Below are 7,821 nucleotides of genomic sequence, written 5' to 3' on the forward strand. Positions count from 1 at the left end.
CTCCTCTAGCCTCCTTTTGGAAAAAGGTCAAAGGTAATCAAGGAGAGGCGGCGAGGAGAGGGAAAGTGGACGAAAATGCGCTCCTATGAAATGAGACTCTCCTCCAATCGCGCGTCTTCAGGCAAATTATGTTTACAGGGTGGAATCCCAAAATAAATGTATAAAGTGATACAAACGAATTTGCAAGATATTTTATACATGAAAGGATACATAGCATAACGTTTTTAAATGTTCGCATGCTTTTCTCCTTCTAGAAAACAATAGCTGATTCAAAGGGGGTGTGGCAGATTTCAAAACTCTTCCGTGAAGGACTCAGGTAGGATACACTTGTGCTTCCTCACCTAAAGGAGGCTATCGAGGAGGGGAGGACTGTCTTCTGTTTGCCTACTATCGAATTGATATGCTCCTCGACCACTTATGGGTTTTCGGGTCACAAAGGAGAGAGGAAAGAGTTTTTCTCAAAAGAGATTTCCCTACTGTCACAAAAAGGGGAGGGGGAACAGAATAGGGAAAAGGGAAGAAAAAATGGCACTACCAACCAACCCTACACTCATTAAAACCTTACCACTATTCCACTACTTTGGCCCTATCTGATCCTACACCAAGCCGGCAGCCTGGGAGGACGGGACACTATCGATGTAAATGTAAATGTTCAACACACCTTGTAACTCTTCTGCAGTAAAACCTTGTACACCAAGTATTTTTCTGCAGCTGCCACCACAACATCTATTTTCTGTGATTTACGTTCCATTTCTGCGGTACAGTTAACTATAACCATGGCTATGAATGCTAAGAAGCCAACCTTACTTAAGCATATGTTATTCCTATCACTCTCTATTGGCCTCGGAATACTCACAGGGAGCCTCTTAGGATCCCTTGCCCTGGACCCATCTTCCTCTACTACTCTCTTCACTTCCTCAGCATACAACACCTTCTGTACTGCTCTGATCCTTGCAACTTCGACCTACATTTCTCTCACCGGACACTTCTGATCTCCAGCAACATAGGTACCCCCTACAGTTAACACAAACAGCTTTTTCCACCGATACTATACATCCTAGGAGGTTTGTGGCACCTTAACATCTATTTTCTGTGATTTACGTTCCATTTCTGCAGTACAGTTAACTATAACCATGGCTCCGGGCAGCCGAGCGGAAATGGAGGAAAACTAGACTCCCTGCGGACCTGTCATCTTTTCACTCCCTCCTCTCTACATTTTCTTCCTCTGTTTCTGCTGCTAAAGCCACTTTCTACCACTCTAAATTTCAAGCCTCTGCCTCTAACCCTAGGAAGCTCTTTGCCACCTTCTCCTCCCTGCTGAATCCTCCTCCTCCTCCCCCTCCCTCCTCCCTCTCTGTGGATGATTTCGTCAACCATTTTGAAAAGAAGGTTGACGACATCCGATCCTCATTTATTAAGTCAAATGACACCGCTGGTCTTGCTCACACTGCCCTACCCTATGCTTTGACTTCTTTCTCCCCTCTCTCTCCAGATGAAATTTTGCGACTTGTGACGGCCGGCCGCCCAACAACCTGCCCGCTTGACCCTATCCCCTCCTCTCTTCTCCAGACCATTTCCGGAGACCTTCTCCCTTACCTCACCTCGCTCATCAACTCATCCTTGACCGCTGGCCATGTCCCTTCCGTCTTCAAGAGAGCGAGAGTTGCACCCCTCCTCAAAAAACCTACACTCGATCCCTCCAATGTCAACAACTACAGACCAGTATCCCTTCTTTCTTTTCTCTCCAAAACTCTTGAGCGTGCCGTCTCTAGCCAACTCTCCTGCTATCCCCTCCAAAATGACCTTCTTGATCCAAACCAGTCAGGTTTCAAGACTGGTCATTCAACTGAGACTGCTCTTCTCTGTGTCACAGAGGCTCTCCGCACTGCTAAAGCTAACTCTCTCTCCTCTGCTCTTATCCTTCTAGACCTATCTGCTGCCTTTGATACTGTGAACCATCAGATCCTCCTCTCCACCCTCTCCGAGTTGGGCATCTCCGGCGCTGCTCACTCTTGGATTGCGTCCTACCTGACAGGTCGCTCCTACCAGGTGGCGTGGCGAGAATCTGTCTCCGCACCACGTGCTCTCACCACTGGTGTCCCCCAGGGCTCAGTTCTAGGCCCTCTCCTATTCTCTCTATACACCAAGTCACTTGGCTCTGTCATATCCTCACATGGTCTCTCCTATCATTGCTACGCAGACGACACACAATTCATTTTCTCCTTTCCCCCTTCTGATAACCAGGTAGCGAATTGCATCTCTGCATGTCTGGCAGACATATCAGTATGGATGTCGGATCACCACCTCAAGCTGAACCTCGGCAAGACGGAGCTGCTCTTCCTCCCGGGGAAGGACTGCCTGCTCCATGATCTCGCCATCACGGTTGACAACTCCATTGTGTCCTCCTCCCAGAGTGCAAAGAACCTTGGCGTGACCCTGGACAACACCCTGTCGTTCTCCGCTAACATCAAAGCAGTGACCCGATCCTGCAGGTTCATGCTCTACAACATTTGCAGAGTACGACCCTACCTTACACAGAAAGCGGCACAGGTCCTAATCCAGGCACTTGTCATCTCCCGTCTGGATTACTGCAACTCGCTGATGGCTGGGCTCCCTGCCTGTGCCATTAAACCCCTACAACTTATCCAGAACGCTGCAGCCCGTCTGGTGTTCAACCTTCCCAAGTTCTCTCATGTCACCCCGCTCCTCTGCACACTCCACTGGCTTCCAGTTGAAGCTCGCATCTACTACAAAACCATGGTCCTTGCCTACAGAGCTGTGAGGGGAACGGCACCTCCTTACCTTCAGGCTCTGATCAGACCCTACACCCAAACGAGGGCACTACGTTCATCCACCTCTGGCCTGCTAGCCCCCCTACCTCTACGGAAGCACAGTTCCCGCTCAGCCCAGTCAAAGCTATTTGCTGCTCTGGCACCCCAATGGTGGAACAAGCTCCCCCACGACGCCAGGACAGCGGAGTCACTGACCACCTTCCGGAGACACTTGAAACCCTACCTCTTTAAGGAATACCTGGAATAGTATAACAGTAATCCTTCCAAAAAAATAAAAAATAAAAAAGGAGTACTTGTCCCACTGGCTATCCTAAGTTGAATGCACTAATTTGTAAGTCGCTCTGGATAAGAGCGTCTGCTAAATGACTTAAATGTTAAATGTTAATTGGGGCTCGTGGTAATGGCTGGAGCGGAAGCGTTGGAATGGTATCAAATACATCAACACATGGTTTCCATGTGTTTGATGCCATTCCATTCGCTCCATTCCAGTCATTATTATGAGCCGTCCTCGCCTCAGCAGCCTCCTGTGCTACACATTCCTTTGTCTCATGCCCTCCTGCACACTTTTCACGTCTAGGAATCTCCCTCCTACACACTGCTGCATGACCATAAACTTGCCACCTAAAACACCATAATGGGTTCGGGACAAAAGCTCTCATGGGATAACTGACACATCCTAACTTGACTTTGTTGGGTAAAGACGCTGCATCAAAACTCATCAGGACAGACAGTGTCTTCTCTGTTTCACCACACTCTCCACCAAGTCAGTGTCGCACCAAATGGCAGGCGTCACAGACACCAGGAATCTTCAATTTCAGTTGATCCTCCTCAACACTTAACGCTACCCCAGTTATCACTCCTTTCAACGGCGCCCTGCTTCGGAGAGGAAAGCAAGTCACAGGTCTTGTCCTGAGGCGTGTGGTGCTGAGCCACCGCTCCCTCTGGGCGGAAGACCACCAAAAAAATCATCACCACTTCGAGTTACTTTCACCAATTCAACAGTCCCCAACATCTTTTCACCCAACCTGACACCACATATGGATAAGCCATATGGCAAGGATCCATTCTCTCCAAAAATCTCAGTACCACTGGGTCAGATTCATCTTTGTCATCCTCAGGGTGAGGCCCGAGCTCATCAGTCTTCACTGCACCTGCCACTTCAGGTAATTCATCCTCACTCTAGTTAGGTTCAATTTCTTAGCTACCAGATGTGGCATATTGTATCGGAGGCCACGTAACCACTTAGGGGACGCGCAGCTCGCGCAGAGAGGTGGGAGAGCAGGAGATCCCAGCACAATGCACAATGTACGGCTCCGGTTAACTTGAATGAGAAGAACTTATGTTTTAAAGAACAGTAATTTTCTTTAGTATTTATTAGACAAGAAGATACAACATGGTACCAGGAGTGACAGAACTCGCCTGTGACTCATCCATCATTGAGTTTTGGTCGAAAATGCTGAATGGCGCCAAGAGGCTTCACGTCATCTAGCTAACTTTAGCTAATGTTAGCGTACTAGCTACTGGGCTAACGAGACTGAGGTCAAAATAACCACGCTGGAGCTAACGGAGAACGCAGTGCATGTAGCTAGTTGTTTTTGCAGTGCTAGCTGGCTAACGACATGGAGCAGCTAAAGCCTCCAACAGAACTGAAACTTAACGGCAACGTTGAAGAGCAATGGAAGCGGTTCAAGCAGCGTTTCATCCTCTATCTGACGGCGTTAGGAGCGGCTGAAAAAGACGACGCACAGGAGGTTGCACTGTTTCTCACAGTAGCTGGCTCGGACGCCATTGATGTCTACAACAGCTTTCAGCTAATGGATGAGGAGCAAGCAGATTATGAACTGGTATTTGCCAAATTTCAGTCTTTTTGTACTCCCAGAAGAAACGAGACATTTGAGAGGTATGTTTTCAATAGTAGATGTCAGAATGAAAAATTAAAGGAATTTATTATGGACTTGAAACTGAAATGTCAGTCGTGTAATTTTGGTCAAATTGCAGACTCGCTGATACGAGATAGAATTGTCATGGGGGTGAGAGACAAGGGGCTGAGAGAAAAGTTACTTGGTGAGAATAAATTGACACTAGAAATAGCAATACAGATGTGTCAAGCTAGAGAGGTGACTCAGAGTCGCATACGGTCCATGGACAGTGGTGTTCTTCGTGACATAGTATGCAAAGTGGAGTATGTTAGCAAAGGAAGAGCTACAGCTAAACGGCTAACTTCAAAGGACAGCGCCGATAGCAGTCAGCAGCGCACTTCAGGGAACCAGCGCTCGTGCGGCAACTGCGGAGGAGAGCACAGACTTCGCCAGTGCCCAGCATATAGAAAAGAGTGTTACAACTGTGGCATGAAGAACCACTTCACACTCAAATGCAGGAAGCGGAGACAACAAAATACAGTACACTGTGTCAACGAGGACCAGGAAAACAGCAGTGACAACAAGTACAGTGAGGGGTCTTTGGGTGACCTCTTTGTGGGAACAGTCGCGCTTGCAGCACCAGATGAGGACTGGACTGCTACCTACAATACTAATGGAATTGACATTGTGTTCAAACTTGACACTGGAGCACAGGTCAACATCATTCCAGAGACTGAATTGTTACGGTTACAGGTAAAACCAGTGGTGAACACAAAACAAAGGATAAAACTGAAAGCTTACAGTGGTGAAGTAATTGCCACTTCAGGGACATGCACATTGGTGCTGGATGTAGATGATAAATCTCACAAGGTTATGTTTGTCATAGTAAAGGGGAAAAGAACACCCATCATTGGGTTAAAGTCATGTAACTTACTGGGTGTAGTGAAATGGGTTCATACAGTGAATGTTGAAATGACTAATGTTGAAGATACATTTATAATAACATAATAATATGCCATTTAGCAGACGCTTTTATCCAAAGCGACTTACAGTCATGCGTGCATACATTTTTGTGTACATTTGCTGATGTTTTTCAGGGAATAGGAAAACTCAAGGTGCAGCACAAAATTGAGTTAGAGCAGCCAAATAGACCAGTGATCAATGCACCTGGAAAGGTACCATTATCACTATGAGACAAGCTAAAAGCAGAGCTGCTGAGGCTAGAGTCCTTAGATATCCTAGACAAAGTAGAAGAGCCTACTGAATTGGTCCACTCACTAGTAATAGTTGAGAAGAAAGAGGGCTCACTCAGACTGTGTATGGATCCAAAAGAGCTAAACAAGTATGTAAAAAGGGAACACTTTCAGCTGCCTACCAGAGGGGAGATATTCGGGGACATAGCAGGGGCTAAATACTTCTCAAAGCTAGACGCCTCCTCAGGGTTTTGGCAGATCAGTCTAGACAAGGATAGTACAAGGCTTTGTACTTTCAATACTCCTTTTGGTAGGTACTCATTTAAAAGCCTCCCGTTTGGTCTCACTTCAGCACCAGAAGTCTTTCATAGGACAGTCCAAGAGATATTTGAGAGTGTGCCAGGCACAAAAGTGTACATTGATGATGTGCTAATATGGGGTCAGACTCTTGAAGAGCACAAAACAAGGTTGAAAGCAGCACTTGCTCTAGCCAGCGCTAATGGGCTAAAGCTAAATGCAGACAAATGTGAATTCAGAAAGACAGAAATAACCTTCTTGGGTGAAAAACTAACATGTGGAGGTGTTCAGATAGACCAGAGCAAAGTGACAGCCATCAAGAATATGCCACCGCCTACCGAACAAGAGGGTGTACAAAGGTTCTTAGGTATGGTTAACTATGTGGGCAAATTTGTTCCTAATCTGGCAACTCACAAGAGTCAGATGAGAAGTCTACTCTGTAAAACTACAGAGTGGTGTTGGAACAGTAATCACCAGAAAGAGTTTGAGGAGCTCAAGGCATTAATCATGCATGCTCCAGTACTGAGGTTCTCTGATGAAAAGCACAAAACCAAAATCTCAGCAGATGCTTCTAAAGCAGGTTTAGGTGCAGTGTTGTTACAGCAGTATAGCACTAGATAGCGTCCAGTCGCATATGCCTCCAGGGCTCTGACAACTTCAGATTGAGAAAGAGGCATTGGCACTGTCATATGCATGTGAGAAATTCCATGTGTTTATCTATGGTAACACAGTATGGGTCGAAACAGATCATAAACCTTTGGTTACTATTGCAAAGAAGGGTCTACCAAGGATACAGAGACGGTATCTAAAACTTCAGAAATATGACTTGCAACTCGAGTACAGGCCAGGGAAGGAATTGTTGGTGGCAGACTCAGAACCAAACCAGATATACGAGCAGGATGAGACCATACATGTAAACCTTATCAGAAAGAGTTGCCCAGTCTCAGATGAAATGTGGACAGTTATTTCACGTGCTACTGCAGAAGATGAGTGTTTGCAAAAGGTGATTCAAGCCATAACATGCGGGTGGTCTGTACAATCTATACCATACCATTATGGTCAATACAGGGATGAGCTATCTGTACTTGATGGAATTCTGTTTAAGGGTTCAAGAATTGTGATACCAAGTGTGTTACAGAAACACATGCTGATCAAAATACACAAGAGCCATCTAGGGATGGAAAAGTCAAAACGACGTGCAAAAGCAGTGTTATTCTGGCCCAATATGAATGCTGATATAGAGCAGACAGTTAGAGCCTGTGAAACATGCCAGAAATACAGGTCAAAACCAAGCAAAGAGCCAATGTGGGTTGAAGAAAAATTGGTATTGAGACCATGGGGAAAAGTAGGAATAGATCTATTTTCTCTTGAGGGCAAGAACTATGTTCTACTGATGGACTATTACTCTCATTACCCAGAGATGGCTTTGCTGAAGGACACTACTGCTAGTCAGATGATAACATTAAGTCATTCTTTGCTCGTCATGGGGTCGCAGAGGTAGTCCGAACAGACAACGCCTCACAGTTCAGCTGTTCAGCTTTCAGTGATTTTGCTAAACTGGAGGGGTTCAAGCAAGTCACATCCAGCCCACTGTACCCACAGTCTAATGGGTTAGTCGAGAACGGTGTCAAAACAGTGAAACAACTGCTTAAGAAAGCTCTCGACTCAAAGACAGATCCG

Source organism: Coregonus lavaretus (genome assembly GCF_964263955.1).
Source record: "Coregonus lavaretus genome assembly, chromosome: 10".
Taxonomy (NCBI): domain Eukaryota; kingdom Metazoa; phylum Chordata; class Actinopteri; order Salmoniformes; family Salmonidae; genus Coregonus; species Coregonus lavaretus.